Source organism: Stegostoma tigrinum, chromosome 15, assembly GCF_030684315.1.
Source record: "Stegostoma tigrinum isolate sSteTig4 chromosome 15, sSteTig4.hap1, whole genome shotgun sequence".
NCBI classification, from domain to species: Eukaryota; Metazoa; Chordata; class Chondrichthyes; order Orectolobiformes; family Stegostomatidae; genus Stegostoma; species Stegostoma tigrinum.
Window position 1 is genome coordinate 23,537,029 of NC_081368.1, and position 9,071 is coordinate 23,546,099.

Below are 9,071 nucleotides of genomic sequence, written 5' to 3' on the forward strand. Positions count from 1 at the left end.
GTAACTGCATGTAATTTTTTCAAAGTAGATGCTAGAAATACAATGTTCAGAGATAATTACTCAATTGTACATATTTTTAAACAGGTCTTTCTAATAAAAATAGCTTAAATTCTACTGCACCAAAGCATAAAATTACAAATAGTGCATTTTGCCTTGCATACCAACCCTAACTTCATGGGACAGACCAACAGATTAGAGTTTAACCTAGCCTTGAACAGTCAAACTTTTGTTTCAGTCACCTGTCCTTGATAGTCTAGCACGTCAAAAATTTAGGAAGTGCCAATGACTGAATCATTTAACACCCCAAAATTTATTGGTTTGAAGTGAGAATGTCAAATGCTCATATCACTTAAATTTACTGCAGAGTCTCAGTTGTTCAGCTAGTCTTTCCAGCTTTTAGAAAAACTTTGGCGACTGCTGGTGGATATGCATGAAGCTCTGAAACCAAATGTTTATTTGACAAACCTAGTTTGCTGCTCATTTGCAGGAATTTTCATAGATGTAAATATTTACACCAATTCAAATCCCTCTTGAACAAATCAAAATTGAAACATGACTTTGCTCAGTAAATGCCTATCTTTCACATTACAGTTTGTCTATAGTTTGCTTGGGGAGGAATGCCAAGTCAGACAAAGGGAGGAGAGTGATGGAAGTCAAAATGCTTTTAAAAAGCATTGCCATGATTTGTAGGAGTTGAGGGAAGCAGCACCAATGATATCACCAATACATTAGAGAAAGAGTTGTAAGGTGGTTCCGGAATAGAATTGGAACAAGGAATGCAGAAGAGGCTATGGCCAGACATAAAAGAATTTGGGGCATGGTTTCATTTGTATCAAGCATCTATTTGCAATAGAAATGTTTTTAAAATGGTGCATGACAGGTCTAGGAAAAAGGGAGGATCCTGTAACCGTAAGCAAATTCATGCACAGAACACCATGTAGCCTTGGGATACACTAAATATTTGTAAATAATTCCATGCATTAAAAATGTCAGAAATAAAATACTATTGTCTGTGGGGCGTCAAGTATGCTCACTAATATTAAAGTCTCATTACTCAAGTGTCATTAACCTTTAATTGTTTGTCTTACCTGCCACAATCATTAATGATGAGTGACTCACCCAAATACATAGTTCAGGTTTACTCAAAACCAATACACAACACCAACCTGCATGGGAAGAAGCAAAGTTCAACTCATTCAAAACAAATCAAGAGTTAACAAAGCAATTCAAAAGGCATAAGGTTCAAAAATATGAGGTAAGAACTATACCGATCTACCGCTAACTTCAACCTGGTGCCACATAACCAGAAGGCCAACAGCATTAACAGCCACTAATTAAACATTGGCTATGTAAAAAAAAGTTTGAGTTTTCCACACGATCATCACAAAAAGTGATAAAATTTGCCAGTGAAGATGCCCTCAAATGCATTATTCCAAACTGCCAACACTTCAGGGCAACTTCAGTCCTGAAACAAATTACCTTAATCTATTTAAATGGCTATTGAATTAATATGACACATGAAACCTACACTGAATAAAACATTGATAAATCTAATTGTTGCACCATTTACAGCAAATCCAGTGATTCCTCATCTGCAGAAACACTTCATACATAAAATCTGTAAAAATACATTAGAAAACATTTCAACTTGAATATTACAGCACTGTGGTGTAATAAAATCAACTTGTTTCTATATAGAATGTCCCACTCAATGTCAATAATAAACTTAATATTTACAATATACATTTCTAGCTAAGTATACAGCATGATGGCAAAATATTTCAGTTTGGAAAACACAAGTAGTGTAATGGAAACAAAACTTTTCTTTATACACCAGGTTCTATTCTGTGAGGACTCAAAATACAATTTTACTGCTCCTGATCTTCACAATCTTTGATCTGCATATGATTTCCAAGGCACAGAGCCTAAGGGGCACCCACTTTACAGCCCCTTGGTGCACCATACCTGAAAAGGTCTTGAAGGATAATCTAATCCCCAAATGCACCTCCATAGCAGCTCCCCCGAACTTTAGTGTCCCCTCAGTATGTACGTGGCTCAACACCAGCTTCCAGCAGTACTAATTACTGATTAAGCAAAGCCCAAACCAGAGTGAACAAAACACTAAAGTCCTGGATGAATCACAGGAATCCGGCTATATGTAATAGGCAGTGGAGCCCCATTCTTTACACTGGAAGATCAGCAAGTTTCAGACAGACCAAAGAATGCCTTCCATCATATTGATACCTTTGTCAGTTGCAGTTTAACTGCAAACACTAATACATTTGTACAAGGGCAATTTTAAGATATCAATGGTTTGGAACTTAAATGCACCATAACTCTTTCACAAGCAAAACACAAACTGGGGGAACTCAGGAGGTCTGGCAGTAGTGAAGAGAAAACAGTAAATATTTTACATCCAGTAAGTATTTTTCAGAAATTTTAATGATTTTCTCTTCACTGCTGAAGAAACCCAGAGGACTGGCAACACCTGTAAAGAGAAAATCATTGAAGTTTCTGAAAAATGATTATTGGAGGTAAAATGTTCACTGTTTTCTCTTCTCTGATGCTGGCAGACCTCCTGGAGTTTCTCCAGCAATTTGTTTTTCCTTTCGTTTCAGTTTGCCAGCACCTGTAGTTCTTTGTTTTATCTTAACTTTTTCTGCAGTGAATATTACTAAAATTCAATAGCAGCAAGAAACAGGAGGAGTCAGACATGACCAGTTTATTGTGTGCAGGATAAAATAATTGAGATTTGGAATTGGATTGTATTGAACGTTCTACATTAGCCTTCTGACTGGGGAGGCACTCTCAGCGACAGGAGTCACATGGGTTGACAGGGTGAAGTCAGTTTGATTAAGGGTGCAAGAAGTTGCCTCTGAATTTCTGGGATTGAGACTAACTCGCATTTGTATAATGCCTCACATACAGAGAAACCATTCTTAGTTGCCAAGCAAATAGTTATTAAAAACAAAAAGGACACTGAGCTGAAAAAGGATACTAGAAGAGGTTGAAAAAGAACCATATGCAAATGACAGAAAAAAAATGTCTAAAAGATCAAATGCTAGGCAGCGGTATCCTGTGCACAAAATTGAGACAGCTGATGACAATATGTGGTGGCAGCAGAAAGGAAATTGGCACAAGCAAAGGAAAGGAGCATTTAGATTGGAGGAAGAATTTACTTAAAGACAGGAGAAGTACTGGAATGGCATGGGTATGGACAACTATAAAGAAGTTAATAAGCTCCTCAGATTTTGAGGGAGTGGAGGGGGCAGTGAACAGGATGTTAGGTTTGCTTGGTAGAGGAAGAGAAACCAGGCATCTTTGCCACAGGGCATAGAAGACTGGGCAGCTTGGATGCAGAGTGGAGAAACTGCACTCAATGTGGCTCATTCACACTTGGTCTTGACAACTAAACCACTGCTCTCTTCATTAGCGATCACCTTATTTGTGCTTCTTAGCTCAAGGGATTGAAGTTAGCGGAACATGGAAACAGCAAGTGTGAGATATGTTTCCCTCCACTGGTTCGCAGTGAAACAAGTGGTTGAGGAGATCAACATCTATATAAGCAGTGTGGAACACCAGCTGGGAGTTGGAAAATGTTCCTAATGCACGTTGGAAAGGATGAGACAGAATGTTGGATGAGACCAACACAGCACTCAGTGACACACCCAAACATTAAACTGCCTCCCAATTAAGTGTTTGCTTACACCCATAACTTGGTGTTTAATGAAGCGGAGAACAGACAGCACTTCTGGCACCATACCCCATGGCCAAGTCTACATTTTCAGCAAAACCGCTGATTAAAAAGCTCTTGTTTAATGTTGAAGCTGAACAAGATCCACAAGCTCAAGCTGCACATTTGCTGATTAGTCAACTCGAATTAAATTGGACTCTCATTCAGATTATAACTGCTAACATCATGGATAAAGTACACCTTGGCAACAGGTAACCAAAAACAAAATTAAAGTTGAGCAAACAAACCATCCACTTAATAACAGGCAGATTTTTAATAAAGTGCCATCTCAATTTGGTCTATTACTGAGTTTGTGCCACTAGAGATGCATGCACATATACCAAATAATATTGAGATTGCAACACAGAAACACTGCATTCAACCCAAAAAGTTCATGTCAACATTGTGACAGTGATTTACTCATTTAGAGAGCCAACTATCCAGCTTATTTTTCCCACATTTTTCATACTCACATCCAAATAAACACAGAAGCATACTCCATACACTCACAACTCTGGACATAAATAATTCAGCTACCTTTTATTCCAACTCTCGTTTGATGTTGTATTAGTGGTCCTTTCTCGTTCTTCAACAACTGAAAATAGATTTATCTAATTTGTACTAGCTTTTGATCATTTTAATACTTCCTTTTGAACATTACACCATAAGATTCATTCTGCAGTGGTGAGAACCTCAGCTTTCTTTCATATCAGGTAATTTCAGAAATTTCTGAAATTGAGGAGCTCTTTAAAAATCTAGCTCCTTGACTATCAGTTGAATTGTCGACTGACTGAACGCATTCCAATGAACACCAAAGGTTGTTACTGTATCAAATTTACCTGTACCTTCGAAACCTTTTCCGCTAGCAAATGAGTCTGTAATGAGACATCACAGGTTAGCAAGAAACTTGTTTTATCTGGTCGGTTGCTAAGATCAGGGCAGCATGACCTGGACATGTGGGGGGAAAATATACTCAACAGGCGCATTGTAGCTACCGGACATGCATCTGATCAGTGAGAATGGCTATGAAGAATTTTAACCGTCCACAAAGCAAATTAAATTATACACGGAACATCTCGGCACAACGTACAGCAGCTCAGAAGGTGTTCTTTCAGCCACCCATTTGTAAATGTATAATGACTTTTGTAGTAGCAAAATGCTCAATGTGCTTCACAGGAATGCTGTGAAACAAAATTGAACACCAAGCCACAGGAGTTTATAGCTGATGTCCAAAAGCTTGGTCAATGAAAGAGAATGATGGAGTCAATTCTAAATTGAATTGAAAGGCAAGTGAGAGTTCATGGCCTCAGTAGCTGAAAGCACAGCCAGCAATGGCAGACCGATACAAATATCTGGATATCAGAGGTTAGAATTAGTGGTGTGGAGGTATCTCAGAAGGTTGTGGCGCTGGAAGAGATAGGGAGCAGTGCCATGGATGGATTTGTAAATAAGAATGGCAACTAAAAGATAAAACAAAGGCAGTGTTTAACTGGGAGCCAACGTAAGTTGGAAACTGATGTATGAATGGAACTTGGTGACAGAGTATAGAATGGGTAGCAGAGTTTCAGATTACTTAAGTTTACAGATAGTTGGATGTGGAAAGCCAGCCAGAAACACTTCAGAATAATCTAGTCAGAGCTTTAAAATAAAAGTACAAACAGGAATTTTAGCAGCAGACAAACTGATGTAGGGATGGAGGTGACTGATCATCGCAGGTGACAGTGATAGGTCAAATGTGACACTAGGACTGCAAAGGGTGTGGTTCAGCCACAACCACCAGGGTCAGGTACAGGTTTTGTGGCAGAGGCTGAAGGTAATGGCTTTGGTCTTCCCAATTCTTCTCCTGTTTACCCAGTGTTGGACATTGGGCAAACAAACAGTCTAAAAGATTCAACAGTACAGAGGTCGAAAGGGGTGGTGGTGAGCTACGGCTGGATTTTGTCAATACACGTGTGTGAGATGACATTGCCAAGAGACAATGTGCAGCTGAGCAGATGCCAAGGATAGAGCCTTCAGTGATAGAAATTAACAATGCAGGAGTGGGAAGAGAAGCAGTGATAGGCGCCAATGAATAAATCTTTGCTCATTTGCAATGTTATGAGAGAGTAAAGCTCAGGTGTTGAGTTAAACTGGAGTGTTCCTGCAAACAACGGCCAACCAAATGCTACTGTGTTATATGATCTTAAAGGCTAACCCGTGTTTTGTTAACGTCTTATGCAGTTCCTGACAACTCTAGGATCCATTTGACACTTGCTCAAATAATCCAATCAGCCTGATTCAAAGCAAAACCTGATAGATCATAAAATCAAAGAAAATGAGAACACAATGAAGAATTCCCACCTACAAATAGGCAACCTGGACAGAAAAAGGCACAAAAACTGCCAGAAATAAAGTGCAAACTTAAAACAACTTTTGGTGCTTAAAGGCTGGAAGGTAGTATAAAGCCACAGAAAGAGGCTAGATTTATAATTTATCTTTTCATGTTAATTTTGTTCATTTACAAGGTGTGTGTATTGATAGTTAGGGCAACATTTATTGCTCCTCTCAAACTGGCTTTGAGAAGCTAACGGCCGCTCTATTGAATCTCTGCAGTCCTCAAGGGTGTAGGGACACCTATGGTTCTGGTAGAAAAGGGCTTGCAGCATTTTGACCCAAGGACAGTGAAGGACTGGTGATCTAGTTCCAGTTAGGTAGCTGCGTGGCTTGGAAGAAATCTTACAAATGGTGGCAACAAAGTGTGGAGCTGGATGAACACAGCAGGCCAAGCAGCATCTTAGGAGCACAAAAGCTGACGTTTTGGGCCTAGACCCTTCATCAGAAAACTTACAAATGGTGGTGTCCCCCCAGATCTGCTATCCTCATCCTTTGGGGTAGAGGCTGTTGGTTCAGAAGACACTGTTGAAAGAGCCTGGGAGAGTTGTTGCTGTGAAGCATTAACTTTACTTAAGCTTCATCTTGGCACCAGGCTACCAGAGGGCAGGCAGGAGAATATGCCACTTCTCACTTCCTGCGATGTTTGTCCCGTTTCATTAGCATATCAGCCAGTCTTAACCCCGGATACAGTCGTAAGCCTAGACACGTAAAGTCATCCTCTCCGACCTTGGGAAACCACAACGCAAGTGGGAGAAGAATGAACACTCAGAAATACGCGTTCATCAGACGATGACTCAATGCGTGAATAAATTCGACAGGAGGCGGCAAAACGGGCTCCATGCTGTCACTGTAAGACGCATGGATGTTACAGGTTTCAGTAAATCTGTCCAAGAGTGCGCCGTGAACTAATGGGGAAATGACACATGGAGTAACTATATTACCTGCTTGTATCCAGCTACGTGGAGGATGTATCAGCGTTCCAATTTAGAACGTGGCGCCAGATTTCACCTCAGCAGCGTTCCTTTCGAATTGAGCTGCTCGCTTGCTGCCTGCAAAAGAAACAAAAAAAATGTTCAGCCAGACATTCACCGACTGATCAGAAACAGATCCTCACAGAAGCACCGGGAAAAAGCCATGAGTGATCAGGAGAGCTGATGAGCACTTAATGCGCAATGATATCACATCATTATCCTTTTTTAAATCGGTCAACTTCACAGACATATTCATACACGTATTAAAAGTGAGACAGCAGGCTTAAAAGTCATTTTCTGCTCTAAATCGAGAGGCTCTGAGGGTCCCTAGGAGAACGTCGTGGTCCCAAATAGCCCAGTGAAATAAATTTTCGCCAGCATGTTCGGTTCTCATAAAATTTAAGTAGAATCGTAGTATAAGATGTAATTCATGATAAATTCTCTCTCCTTCTCTAATGATACAAAAAAACCTATGACCGGACTTACCACGTCTCTCCGCTCCACAAGCTGTTGGGAGACTGAATCCGGAACGACAGCGTGTCAATGACCGACAGTAACCTCTCCCCTCCAGAGGGGGGAAACCCGGAAACACGGGCCACGTCATCTGATTCGATTCCCTGCAGCCAATCAAGGAGGCTCTTCATATTGGCTCCGCCTTGGCCATTTCTGGGACCTGCAGCCCTGCTTCTGTCGCCAATGCAGTCCAATGGGAGAAACATATAGTGGCTGAATTTGGTTTGCAAAACTTTTCTTCATAAAAAGAAAATCCTTGGGTGAAACTCACTCAACAGACATAAGCCTATTGTCTGCTTAAATAGATTTTTGCATTATACAGTAATTTAGGGCCAATTCGTGCTGTGTCTGTGTCAGTTCCCTCCAAGAATAACTAAAACAGAAGTTGCTGGAAAAGCGTAGCAGATCTGGCAGCAGCTGAGAACAAAAAAAAATCAGAGTTAACGTTTCGGGTCCAGTTAACCTTCCTCAGACCTTCAAAAAGTAACTCGGCTGGTCACACTTCTCCCCTTATCCTTTCCATGTAGCCCTGCTTTTTTTTCCTGTTCTTTAAATGATTATGTAGTGCTCATTTGAAGGCCTCAGTTCACCCTGTTCCATCAAAATGTCAAACAACGCATTTCAAATCCTAACCATTCGCTGTGTATAACGGCACAAAACCAGTAATTACTAGCGAAACTCAACAGGCCTAGCAACATCTACGGGAAGAAAGCAAAAAGTGTCTTATGACCCTTCGTAAGACCTTCATCGCCAGACTCCAAATGTTAACTCTGCTTTCTTCCCACAGATGCTGCCAGACCTGCTGAGTTTCTTCAGCAATTTCTTCCACAGTTTTATTACACCGTGTGAAAAGGAGTTTTCCTAAAGCAGCCAATGTTTTTTTCCCTGCTGTAACCTAGATTCTCGGATGTTCGATCCTTCCATCATCGAGAACGGTTCCGCCCTGAACATATGCTGTGTCGCGATCCCTCGTGATTCCGAGCATGTCTATCAAATTGAACTTTGACCCTTTTGTTCTACGGCTGCTTAAATACTTCTCCATTTCCTCCACCGTAGCCCTTATTTTACAGAAACCAGAGACAGCAAAAACTGCTGATGCTGAAGTCAGAGATAACACAGCGTGGAGCTGGAGGAACACAACAGGCCAGGCAGCCGCAGAGGAGCAGGAAAGTTGACATTTCGGGTCGGGACCCAATTCTACTCATTATCTCTCACATGGTCCAAGCAGCTGTCACATAAACTCCTGGCAAATGGGTCTCTAGTCAGGAGGCGTAACCTTAAGGGCCGGGGCGACCTCTCAGCAACTAGGTACTCGCCTAAAACAGCACGTTTTGGAAAGGTGGCAAAAAGTGCCGATTTTGTTTAAAAAGTAGGAACTGAAATCTTACGTTTCAAGCACATCGGCCCCATTTTTGATCATAGGTCACGGGGAAAAGAAACTAATATAATGGTGAGGTATTGCCGCGGGTTCACTTTGTACC

General features: G+C 40.9%; 1 protein-coding gene across 5 annotated transcripts in view; it reads right to left on the reverse strand.

Annotated features, from left to right (window-relative positions):
- Positions 1–7,660, reverse strand: part of acsl4a (acyl-CoA synthetase long chain family member 4a) — a 90,429-nt gene extending 82,769 nt beyond the window's left edge. For 4 of the 5 annotated variants that reach the window (XM_059651375.1, XM_059651374.1, XM_048544273.2 and 1 more), the window contains exons 1-2: positions 7,564–7,660; positions 7,048–7,155 (exon numbers count right to left, since the gene is read on the reverse strand). The gene's annotated coding sequence lies outside the window, so the exon portion shown is untranslated. Of the gene's footprint in view, positions 1–1,088; positions 1,107–7,047; positions 7,156–7,563 lie in introns of those variants that run through there. The other variant, XM_048544272.2, reaches the window with a different exon arrangement.
- Positions 7,661–9,071: the final 1,411 nt, after the last annotated feature.